Source organism: Lepidochelys kempii, chromosome 10 (assembly GCF_965140285.1).
Source record: "Lepidochelys kempii isolate rLepKem1 chromosome 10, rLepKem1.hap1, whole genome shotgun sequence".
NCBI classification, from domain to species: Eukaryota; Metazoa; Chordata; order Testudines; family Cheloniidae; genus Lepidochelys; species Lepidochelys kempii.
In genome coordinates this window covers 64,660,234-64,673,900 of record NC_136389.1, presented here as the reverse complement: position 1 = coordinate 64,673,900, position 13,667 = coordinate 64,660,234, and the positions used below count along the sequence as shown (strand labels likewise).

General features: G+C 39.8%; 1 long non-coding RNA gene across 2 annotated transcripts in view; it reads left to right on the top strand.

Moving 5' to 3' along the window:
- The window catches only part of LOC140894955 (uncharacterized), a 305,659-nt gene that overhangs the window by 67,121 nt on the left and 224,871 nt on the right, over positions 1-13,667 (top strand). The gene's annotated exons all lie outside the window — the stretch shown is intronic.

Sequence of the window (13,667 nt, the reverse complement as noted above, 5' to 3'; positions counted from 1 at the left end):
CCCAAACTGCAAAACTTAAATACCATCATGTTCCTAAGCGTGGGCCATGGGGTGTTTGGATCTGGGATTTTGGTCCCATTTCTGATATAGCATTTGGTTCATGAAGCTCAAAAGGGTACTCTGCCCCTCTTGGGTAAGGGCATTATTTTAGAGGATGGCTGCATCACAAGATGAGAGAGCAGAAACTTCAGCACTGCTAGTCACCAGTCACCAAAACTACTCTCTCTAAAATATTGACCTAGCCGACCAGATACAGCCTTAAGCTGGTGAATCTGCAGGCTAATGTTTAAAAAAGGAACTCCTTCATTTCCAGCTATTTAAAGCCACTTGCTATAAAATGTCTTCAAACTTGCAATGATGAGGTACTGCTTCCCATTTCCTGTTCAGTTAATGTCACCTAGACCAGCACTACTACTACCATGCATGAGTACTTGGATGATATTGTTCTCAACAGTGAATAGCAATACACTGCACAAGTGCATACACATTTGCTGTTACAGTAATCTAGTCAGCACCACTCTCTCCCCTGCTGCAACGTTGATATTGTTCTACATCAGCCACTTCCTCCAACAATTGAAATAATAATCCTGACAACTCTTAAGGTCATTCCTGGCAACTCCATGATCCACTGAAATGTACCCTTCCACATGGAATTGTGATAAAGTCTAACACACCAACACTTGCAGCTCATCCAGCGTGGACAACACACTTTCTGTATATCTCTGCTTTGAACATACGAACATAAGAATGACCGTACTGGGTCAGACCAAAGGTCCGTCCAGCCCAATATCCTGTCTGCTAACAGTGGCCAATGCCAGGTGCCCCAGAGGGAGTGAACCTAACAGGTAATGATAAAATGATCTCTCTCCTGCCATCCATCTCCACCCTCTGACAAACAGAGGCTAGGGACACCATTTCTTACCCATCCCGGCTAATAGCCATTAATGGACTTAACCTCCATGAATTTATCTAGTTCTCTTTTAAACCCTGTTATAGTCCTAGCCTTCACAACCTCTTCAGGCAAGGAGTTCCACAGGCTGACTGTGCACTGAGTGAAGAAGAACTTCCTTTTATTTGTTTTAAACTTGCTGCCCATTCATTTCATTTGGTGGCCCCTAGTTCTTATATTATGGGAACAAGTAAATAACTTTTCCTTATTCACTTTCTCCACACCACTCATGATTTTATATACCTCTATCATATCCCCCCTTAGTCTCTTTTTTGCCAAGCTGAAAAGTCCTAGCCTCTTTAATCTCTCCTCATATGGGACCCATTCCAAACCCCTAATCATTTTAGTTGCCCTTCTCTGAACCTTTTTTAATGCCAGTATATCTTTTTTTGAGATGAGGGGACCACATCTATACGCAGTAGTCAAGGTGTGGGCATACCATGGATTTATATAAGGGCAATAAGATATTCTCCGTCTTATTCTCTATCCCTTTTTTAATGATTCCTAACATCCCGTTTGCTTTTTTGATTGCCACTGCACACTGTATGGACGTCTTTAGAGAACTATCCACGATGACTCAAAGATCTCTTTCCTGATTAGTTGTAGCTAAATTAGCCCCCATCATATTGTATGTATAGTTGGGGTTATTTTTTCCAGTGTGTATTACTTTATATTTATTCACATTAAATTTCATGTGCCGTTTTGTGAGCTTGGTATGCATTTTTTGAGATTGGTATGCATTAACTGATTGTGGGTGTCTTTTCCAATAGTTCCACGGAAAAGCAGCAGAAACTGACTGAATCTGTGTGAGTTCCGACTAGGCCTGAGATAATGTAACTGAACTGTGACACCCTGTGCCTGTGTAGTTCCTTCATATTATGTATGCTATGTACAGATCAAATAGAACAACAGGCAACAAGGATGGGAGCCTGATCCAGGAATACAGTAAAATAGTGACTTGCAGGTGCCTCGTGAAACTGAAAAGGAAACTGCAGTCTGCAGCCACTTGGACTGTGGGTAGACCGCTGATGTAGAGAGAAATAAAAATAAGGATTAAGTGTCTGGCTGTATGGGGAAAATAGGCTTGGTTGACAGCTCACTAGAAAACTGGCTCTCCTGTATCAAGAGACTAGAACAGTGTATAATCATAGAACCGATGAGAGAAAAGTGGCAGTTTTACTGACTGTGATGGGAACAGATTGCTTGCCTTTGGAAGTGACAGGTAAGGATACTGAAGGGAAGCTGAAAACAGTCGATGTGTTCTATATGGCACAACCTGAAACACTGCCAGCGACAACTGGCGTGGTACAATGTAAAACTAAAAACTATCCAGTGCTGGCTAAAGTATATGACATTATGAATGAATGGGCTTGTGTGCACACATCATATAAAGGTACACTACAGGTGTATTGGATGGACAAATAACTTCGTTACTTTCTACTTTGAAAGTGTGGCGAATTTTGTTTTAACTGTTAAAAGCAATAACTCACCCAAGGGGTCCTTCTGGAAACATGGAAAGATTGTTCCCACAAACATAACTCAGTGCGCAATACCCTTATTCCAGGGCCCCTACCTCCTTTATTACTATGGGTAGAAGAATTTACTGTGATGGTATCCACTGACTCCTATGGCTATAAACTCCTGCCAGGTTATACTCCATGTGGGTTACACTCCAGGTGGCAAGGGTATGGCCTTTTGCTATGACTTGGGGAGGTGATAGTCTCCTTTTCCTGTGCACCTTTTCTTGTCCTTTTTGATTCTTTCTACAGCTTGTCCTAGCCACTAGTCCAGTGCTCTCAGCATCTCTTACCTATCTCCAGTGTGTCGCCTCTAACCAGTCTGCTCCCCGTTTGATCTCATGAATTCACTCAATGATCCAGTCCAAGTATAGTAATGCCTTATATGTTTCTCTGTTTTGGATATAAACCTACATGGATCCAAACAACTTGTGGAAAAAAATTGCTGAGTTTTGCACCACTCTTAATGAGGGAATAAGGATTTTGTTAAAGCTGCTTCCCCATGAGATGAAGTTAAAGGTCGATGGTCTACTGTTGTTAACTGGTCAGATTTGGGGATGTGCCAGACTGTCTCATTAAAGATAGGTTTCAGAGTAGCAGCCGTGTTAGTCTGTATTTGCAAAAAGAAAAGGAGTACTTGTGGCATCTTAGAGACTAATAATTTTATTTGAGCATAAGCTTTCGTGAGCTACAGCTCACTTCATTGGATGCATTCAGTGGAAAATACAGTGGGGAGATTTATATACATAGAGAAAATCACTCTCGTTACAGTGTGTATGGTAACACCCATTGTTTCATGTTCTCTATGTATATAAATCTCCCCACTGTATTTTCCACTGAATGCATCTGATGAAGTGAGCTGTAGCTCACGAAAGCTTATGCTCAGATAAATTTGTTAGTCTCTAAGGTGCCACAAGTACTCCTTTTCTTTTTTCATTAAAGATAGGAGAAACTGCTCTTGTCTTTTGCCCCTGCAGGTGCCACTAAGAAAACAAACATATAATCACTGAAAAATTAAACAACTCTTGTATTATTGGCTTCTTTGCTAATTATGCTTAATGCCTTTTCAAATGCAGTGGAGCTGTGTGGGGTTTATTTTATTGATCACCTGTCATTTGAATTAATTCTGATTGCATGTTAACATTTATATGGACATGGACTTCCCTCCCCCATTTACCTCTTAGTGCATGTTTTTATAGATGTGAGATTAAATCCTCTGTTTATCCACAGAACATGTACAGCACAAGCTAAGGCAATGCAAGCTTCTCGTTCACTGCCTTTCATGTGTGCCTCAAACCTGACCTGGAAGGACCCATCTTTAGGAGCAAAAGGGGAACTTGGTCTCTGTGGTCCTTTCAATAATTCATCTTCCAAGCTAGTAATTTGTGGTGGTGTGGACACTTATTTGCTAAGGAGAGGACGAAACTATCAAGTCCATTTTCCCATAAGCCAAACGGCCACTCATGGTAACAGCTAGAGCTGGTTGAAAACGTTTGATGGCACAGTTATGGCACAGTTTTCCATTGGAAAATGCTGATTTGAGTAAATCCAGATGTTTCATAAGAACATACTGATTTCACCAATTTTTGACAGAATATTATCAGAATGTTTCATTTTGATAAGGTGTAAATGTTTTGACTTATAAGTCAAAACAAAATATTTTGAAATATTTTTGTTTCACTGAAAATTCCTAAATTTTGACTTCTTGTCCTGATTCGGAATGAACCAAAATTTTGGAGATGCCATGGTTTTGGCCAGTTGTAGTAACAACTGTCTGTCTCTATCAACCTAGGCTGGATTCAAACTAGAAATTGACTTCTCTTCTTTTCAATAAAAAGACTGGTTTCATAAAAGCAGTTATTTTTTCATAATGTACAATTATGTTTAATGTATCCACACAGACATGTTTGGAGTCAGTCTTACATTGTGCTTATCACTTGTCTGCTCCCATTGACTTCTGTGGGAGTGAAAGGTAGCTCAGCACCTCTTAGAATTGGGTCCTTAATATCCAGAGGAATATTTTTCTAATTATTAACTCCCCTTCACACCCAGAAAGTTCCTTTATGTTGACTACTAAGGCTGGAACTTTCAAAGACCCTGAAGTAAAATGCCCAACTCTGACTGACTTTCAGTGGAACATAAGTGTTCTACTCTATCAGACATTTTAGAAGATCTCAGTCTGAATTACTTGATTATTTTAAAACCTATCTTTTGTAACAGGTGACAATTAAGAATAATAGAATGAGATGCAAAGTTTTATGGGATTGTTGGGGCAATTATTTCTATAGTTTAAATGAGAATCTTGTTATAAACTGTGGCACAGACATACAAAAACTTTCCAAACATCATCATTTTTCAGATTTCAAGAAGTTGATGGTTCTACTTGAGTGATAAGATCTCCCATTCAGGGCTCTGTCAGGAAATCATAGACAAGGATGTGTGTTTTTTGTCTCTGTGTATGGGCTACTCATCAGTCTCCATTGTAATTTCTAGTAAGAGACAATAAATTGAATTACTGCTGTTAAGGCACAGTTCAAAACAATCACGTTGAATATTCAGAATTGCATGCTTTTTAAAAAACAGTTTGTACCATGATAAAGGAATTTGAAGGACATAAATCTTCATTTAAATAGTATTAATGGTCTGAACTGAACACACAAAAGCCAGGAAATTCATAGCGCTGGTTGATACACCTTCTATCACTGTCCTTTGAGGTAGCACCACACTCATGTATAAAAGCAGTGACCAGAAGTCTTGTTTTCTCATCAGTACAATGGGGATAATACCTTCTGCAAAATGTTGCATTGTGAGGATTTATCTTTGTGAAGTCCTACAGAAGGAGTAATTGTTTTTTGGTGTCCCAGATAATTATAGGGACTGACTTGTCTAATAGTCTGTCTGAATGACTTAAGAAGTACTAGAAATCTTTCAAATGCCTGTTCCTTTGATTTCCAGACATCAGAGATTCAAATGGTTTGGATAAATGTCTGGACTGACCAGAGCTTCTGTATCTTTGAGGGTCACCATAGACCTAGATGAGATATGAGAGAGCTTGCTTTCTGAAGGATTCCAAAGCACTTTACAAATTGACCTACAAACTATAGAGACAAGGTGGTAAGGCTTTCAACTGGACCAAAGAGACACGTTTTCAGGCTACACCAAATTCTTCTTCAGGGTTGGAAAAGGTTTTCAGAGTGTCACAGCTAAATACAAGATGGAACAGATTCTTTCGCATAAGTATTACAAACCATACGCAGATTATAACAGACACCGCTAGGGTGGTACACTGCTTCTGGTTGAAAATGCAAAATACTACACAACAGTTTTGGGGAGGAAGTTAAAAACAGTCTGTTTAAAAACCACAAGGAGAATATAGGGAGACAATGTAACTGTCAATTGGAATTTGGCCATTACCTGGGGATTATTGGCCCTCTTCTTACACAAGGTTCCATGTGAACTGGGATCTTCTGTGTCCTCAAAAGATCAGAGCTGCTTTAATATCTTGTGTGGAAAATGGCGCCTCCAACAACACAATCTTGTAACTTCATATTGGGGAATTGAAGCCTCAGAGGGAAGAACAACCAGCACCACAAACACAAATCAGCATAGCTGGTGAAAGAGCACAACATATCAAGCCACCGCAACTTAAAACAGCAGCCTATTTTGAAGGTTTCTTTGACAGCCTGTACCTGCTGTAGCTTGAAAGATCTGAGATTACAGTACAAGGTTGTCACGGTTCGCATTTAAAAAAATACTTGGATACGTTATTTTAAAATGTCTTTTAAAAAAAATTCAGACCTAGAAAAAAGCCTTCATTTTTGATAGTTAGAAGTTGCTCCTTGTATTTTTGATTGCTTGTCCCTGGGTCTGTATTAATCTTCTACCTTTGCTTTCTACAGTAGAGAATTCATAGAGATCACTTGGATACAGGAGGAGCCTTTTCTCATCCTGCTTTGTTGCCTTTCAGGATCAAATATGAACCAGGCTGTTGCTACTAATTTTCTCATTTTCCACCTCTTTTCCCCCAGCCCCCTCCCCAACCAAAAAATGAAGCTTGCTTGAGAAATTATTTTCTCTACAACTATAGAAACCTGTCAATGCTCAACTATGACAAAAGATGTAAATCTTAATGTACAAAATAAATTTCCAGTGTATAGTACCATAGAAATAATGGAGCCACCCATAATAATGAAAGAGATAGAGGTACTGCATTAGTTTACAAGTAGCGATGTTGCTTTCACCTAATAATCATATTCAGGCTATCACCAGGCCTATTTGCATCATGATATACTGGACACTAGATTGGCTAATGATATACACTATACAATTGCTAAAACTCATTATAGTAGTAATTTAGAAACTGATCAGTGCAATTTGTGCTGAATCAACCAAAATCTTGTTCCCAGTTTCCTTTTAGTTGTTCTACTGATCTTATTTAAACATCTTGTCATTCCTGTATTTGTTTTTGGCATTCAACAATATAAAGAAAGGAATCTCTGGTTGTCTTTTTGGATGACCTGATTCAACCTAAACATGAAACTTCTCTTTAGTTTTAAAAAATTTGCAAAGTTTTCCAGTCACATTGATCAATTTCTTTAACTCTATGACATCTGTTAAAGGACATACAGTCTTGCTGCACCGTCCATAGGAATCTCTATCCCTTTCAAGCAGTTTTTTTTTTGGGGGGGGGGGGGGCGGGGGCGTTGACATCTCAAAAAGCTTTTGGGCTTTTTGACATCTCAAAAGAAAATTTTAAATGCCAATGATATTTTTATACCTTTTAAAAATGTCTAAAAAAGTTTCAGTGATTTTTTTGTGACTCGCTCTGCTCACACTCAACTTGACATAGAGTTTCAAGGGGCGGTATCAAATCTGCGCCAAAGTTCTCCAACTATCCTAAAGGTTTGTTCTCCTGACTCATCACTATTCACTGTTTGTTTGGTCTAGATGCTCCCCCATGTAATTCTGGTTGATGAGTTATGACTTTGTTTTAAATTACGTTACAGGTAAAATTACATACTCAAAAACCTGTACAACTCTTAGGAAAAATCCCATTTGCTGGGCATTAGTAATCTTTCCACTAAATCCCTTAAAATGGACCCAATATAGTTGGTTAACCTTAGAAGTAAATGCAAGATACATACTTCCCCCCCCAAAGAATTATACATAATAAACTATTCGTTTTATAAGGTGTTTTATTAAAACAGCCAAAAAATTCCAATTCCCCACAACCATGTTTACTCAGAAATAAAGGTTTTCCCAGGCGCCAGATGACAACTGTGGTGCCACTTGCTCTGTTGTCCCACACCAGCCCTTCATTTTAGTGCTGGTTTGGTGGCAGGGTCCGGAAGGTGACAAGCTGCAAATGCATATTTATCCAGCTGAAATATCTGTACCCTTGGCAGGCTCAAGAGACACTGGTTATGGCAGATTTAGACTTCTCTGACTATTTAGCACAGTTGTACAGTTAAGGGGCTATTGGACAATTTTGTCAAATTTGCTATTTTTTAGTGACTCATCTATAATTCTGGGAAAGGAGCACACTGTTAGCCATTTGTGAATAAGTGGAAATCTTCTTGGTCTCATAAGAAGTACTTCTGTGGTTAAGTGGGGTTGTTTCTCCCGTTTGTTTAGGCTTCCTATATAAAATCTTTGTTGTGACCTTAGAATGATCCATATACCATAGTTCCCCATTGGTGGAGCGCTCTTTTTATATTTTTCCCAAAAAAGTGTTTTAAGAGGCAAGGGGCTTAATTACTGTTATGCCTAGTTTACCATGTCATTGTTAATTTAAATAAAACAGGATCCTGTAAATACAGCAGGCAGAGCTAGAGATTCATGTGTGTACATCTAGACTTTACATAAATCACAGATATATAAATGTGATAGTCATAGCTAAGTGTTAAACTGCTTTTATTTTTCCACTTTGGCCCACCTCACCTGCACTCTGCTCACTAATCTCTCTTGGGGCTGCTTTCAATAGACTCTAGAGCAGCTTCAAGCAGCTGCTATTTAAATAAGCAAAAGAGAAACTTCTCTCTCTTCCCCTCACCCCCCACATTAATAGTCTAAGGTGCAGCAGAGAATATTCAGTCCTGCATGTATAGCAGGTGTGCAATATCTGTTTACCTATCAGGCCTATAGATGGGGGCTGGTTACTGTTAGAAAGAGGAGACTCCCAGATTTCTAAAGGGACTACACTTCTATTTTGACGTGAAAATCACAAAATCATTCTATGTAGAATGGTTTATGGGTAACTTTTGGACCTTTTAAAATTTCATTAGTTATCCTTTTCATCTTGTACAGTAGGAATGATAAGAGTATAGTACTGAGAGAGCCCAACTTTACAGGGGGAGGCAAATAAATAGTACCAATAATTTTTTAAAAAGCATTTTCTTTTTAAATGCTTTATTAAAGCAATATGCAGAATGTGGTACTAAAGACTATATTGGTCCTTGCTTAGGGTGACATGCAGGGCGCACTCATCTCTTCTGCATCCCATATAAATGGCCATCCAAGTTATCACAGCGTCATGTACTGATGCATATAAAATTATGTACCCACACAGTGAAATGCATGTCTCTGAGAGAGGCTGTCAATTGTCCAAGAAAACTTAGCTTTACCTTTTAAAACGGATTTATTTCAAAATTCTAGTTGGTACTAGTGTCAGTCTGCTCTATAACAAAATGCCAAATGTTCTATATTTTCTTCTTTTAATCTAATTTAATCTGTATTAAAGCACCGCACTGGCAGAATTTTCATAATTTTTTTTATACAGGCAACCAATAGAAAATACATAAGTGCTGCAAATATAGTAGCTTGTTCTGAGCAGAAAGTCTTAAAACTTTTAAACTAGTTACAATGGAGAGTGGTAATCCTTCTGATTAAACCTTCCTTCCCATGTTATATGTTGGTTATTATGCAATATTTTTCACTTTCAGCTGAAAACCGTTTTCCCAGAAAATAAGCTAGACCTTGCTTTGTGGAGATGGAAATAAAGGGCTGGTTGTATTGACTAAGTAATCTGTTTTCTTGTGACTCTAAACAAGTGGTAGTTAGAATGTAACACTGGAAACAACTCCCTCCTCCCTCCTCAGGCCCTACGCTACCAGCACTCCCAGCTACCTTCGAGACACCACTGACTTCCTGAGGAAACTTCAATCCATCGGTGATCTTCCTGATAACACCATCCTGGCCACTATGGATGTAGAAGCCCTCTACACCAACATTCCACACAAAGATGGACTACAAGCCGTCAAGAACACTATCCCCGATAACGTCACGGCTAACCTGGTGGCTGAACTTTGTGACTTTGTCCTTACCCATAACTACTTCACATTTGGGGACAATGTATACCTTCAGATCAGCGGCACTGCTATGGGTACCCGCATGGCCCCACAGTATGCCAACATTTTTATGGATGATTTAGAACAACGCTTCCTCAGCTCTCGTCCCCTAAAGCCCCTACTCTACTTGTGCTATATTGATGACATCTTCATCATCTGGACCCATGGAAAAGAAGCCCTTGAGGAATTCCACCATGATTTCAACAATTTCCATCCCACCACCAACCTCAGCCTGGTCCAGTCCACACAAGAGATCCACTTCCTGGACACTACAGTGCTAATAAACAATGGTCACATAAACACCACCCTATACCGGAAACCTACTGACCGCTATTCCTACCTGCATGCCTCCAGCTTTCACCCTGACCACACCACACGATCCATCGTCTACAGCCAAGCTCTGCGATACAACCGCATTTGCTCCAACCCCTCAGACAGAGACAAACACCTACAAGATCTCTGTCAAGCTTTCTTACAACTACAATACCCACCTGCAGAAGTAAAGAAACAGATTGATAGAGCCAGAAGAGTTCCCAGAAGTTACCTACTACAGGACAGGCCTAACAAAGAAAATAACAGAACGCCACTTGCCGTCACCTTCAGCCCCCAACTAAAACCCCTCCAACGCATTATTAAGGATCTACAACCTATCCTAAAGGATGACCCAACACTCTCACAAATCTTGGGAGACAGGCCAGTCCTTGCCTACAGACAGCCCCGCAACCTGAAGCAAATACTCACCAACAACCACATACCACACAACAGAACCACTAACCCAGGAACTTATCCTTGCAACAAAGCCCGTTGCCAATTGTGCCCACATATCTATTCAGGGGACACCATCACAGGGCCTAATAACATCAGCCACACTATCAGAGGCTCGTTCACCTGCACATCCACCAATGTGATATATGCCATCATGTGCCAGCAATGCCCCTCTGCCATTTACATTGGTCAAACTGGACAGTCTCTACGTAAAAGAATAAATGGACACAAATCAGATGTCAAGAATTATAACATTCATAAACCAGTCGGAGAACACTTCAATCTCTCTGGTCACGCAATCACAGACATGAAGGTCGCTATCTTAAAACAAAAAAACTTCAAATCCAGACTCCAGCGAGAAACTGCTGAATTGGAATTCATTTGCAAATTGGATACTATTAATTTAGGCTTAAATAGAGACTTGGAGTGGCTAAGTCATTATGCAAGGTAGCCTGTTTCCTCTTGTTTTTTCCTACCCCCCCCCCCCCCCCCAGATATTCTGGTTTAACTTGGATTTAAACTTGAAGAGTGGTCAGTTTGGATGAGCTATTACCAGCAGGAGAGTGAGTTTGTGTGTGTATGGGGGTGGGGGGGGATGTGAGAAAACCTGGATTTGTGCAGGAAATAGCCCAACTTGATTGTCATGCACATTGTGTAAAGAGTTGTCACTTTGGATGGGCTATCACCAGCAGGAGAGTGAATTTGTGTGTGGGGGTGGAGGGTGAGAAAACCTGGATTTGTGCTGGAAATGGCCCACCTGATGATCACTTTAGATAAGCTATTACCAGCAGGACAGTGGGGTGGGAGGAGGTATTGGTTCATATTCTCTGTGTATATATAAAGTCTGCTGCAGTTTCCACGATATGCATCTGATGAAGTGAGCTGTAGCTCACAAAAGCTTATGCTCTAATAAATTGGTTAGTCTCTAAGGTGCCACAAGTACTCCTTTTCTTTTTACTGGAAACAACAGTAATTTACTAATCAGGGAGAAAATCATTTGTTACTGAAACATGTTTAAATCCATGTTTATTGCAAAATGGATTTAAAGCACAACTTAAAATATTGGCCTCAACAGATGCTCACAGTTGTAAATTTAATATTTGCATATATATGATGAAGTGATGTAGAGCGGATTTTACTGATTGAGGTCTCTGGAAGGCAGAGATGATAGCAAGAAATGAGTGGGTAAAATTAGCTGGCCACTGATGTCTGAACGGGAACACTGAGATTCTAAACAGATCCCCACCCCACCCACACCCGCTAGGGAAAATAAAATTGGAGGCTAATAAAACATAAAAAATAAATCCAGATATTATGATGGAATTAAAATAATGTATTTGAAAACTTACCTCTGTGTGCCAATACTAAAGTGCTGAATTTCACCCAGCAAGAGTAACATACTGAGTGCTATAGATGCACAATTGTGGGGTGGCAGTCACAAAGTACAGTGCATCACAGACAGAAGCTTTCCCATAAGAACTGGTTTCAAAAACCTACCCTACAAACAGTGAAAATTAAAGTATTTTTGTCCTGTTTACACATGTATGCACATCCTGCTCCTACCTTGTGCTGCATGTGGTAATACATATACTCAGGTAGCTTTAGAGTGGCTGCAGCCAAGCTAATGCTGGTATACTCAGGTGGAAAAAACTCTGCATCTCAAGTTCTGTAACAACAGACTTGGCAGCTCATAAGCCGTGTTCCTGCTGGGAGCAGGTGTCTTCAGTTTCACAAGATTACATTTTATTCATGGGTGCTCAAAATGCACTATAGCTGGTAGCAGGTCAAACAGGACTGAATTTTTAAAAAGACTCTCGTAAGACTTTGGTAATGAGGTTGAGGTGGTTAACAATGACATGTGAAACTAATTACCTGTTTAGTAATGTCACAATAATTCACCCATTCGATTTGACTGGAGCCATGCAGAGCACAGACTCTTACAGACCTGGTTTCCTGTTGTTCAATGATGGTGTGTGAGCTGTTTTGCTAAGAAATGCCCTGACACACCACCCCCTTCCCGAAATCATGTAACTGTTACATCCTGGATTTGAATTTGCTGACTGTAGTAGAGATTCAGGAATTAGACTTGTTTACATGCAGCACATGTTGCTGTGGGAGCAATCTGTTTTCACTCAATAGGATAAACTGGACACCCAATGGAAGAGTTAATTACCTGAGTGCTAATGTTTTCAGACACGTATGTAATGCATCAAAAATATTATTAATACTCAAGTGCTGACTGACTGTGTAAAATCAAATTATCGCTAAAAGTTTTACTGTTGAAATGTGTTTTGGTGTGGCTTGCAAAGATGCAGGTTACAAATGGCAAGGAAACAAGCAATGAATTTCTGAATACAGCCTGTTTTCAATTCCTGAAACAGTAAAATTTTGATCTTGGGTCACATTAGTTGGGGCTCAATTAGCAACCTGATATGATTCCCTGACCGGGTGCCCTCAACACTTACCTTAGGATAAAAAAATGATCCTTCTAAAACTGCGTAAAGGTCAAGGAGAGTTTTAAAATGTTGACTTTTTTACCTTTATTCTGCAAGCTTTTTAAGTATAATAGTTTCCAGCTCATAAATCACTTAGTTGGTCTGAATTTGCTGCTGTCACTTGATTATATCAAGAGACGAATCTTTCCAAACAGCCAGCTCTTTCCTACATGCCTGATCTAAAACCCACTGAAGTCACTGATTGTCTTTCTGTCAGACCCTAATCATGCCACTATTGAGAAGTATGTGTGGTCTAGCCATTAAAAAAAATAAAATAATGCATTACAATAAGAAATAAGTTTCATACCACCAAGCAAAGGCAGGGGCGATGGTTTCAGAGCTGGAGAAATTGAGGTTGGTTGCCTGCTTGTGTACAGAGGACCCCAGAAGCGTGAGGGTGTGCTCCTGAAGATTAGTACCTGTCTGGGAAGTGAAAAATCACTCTCTTAAATAAAGGTATTGAAAAGCATAGACGGCTTCATCAAAACTAGGCCTGCTGTATTTGTCTGGGCTGAGTCCCATTTCTAGCTAGTCTCAAATGTGTTCAGCAGCCCAGTGGAAACTAGGCATGCATACTTTTCACCAGGCTGGTTCT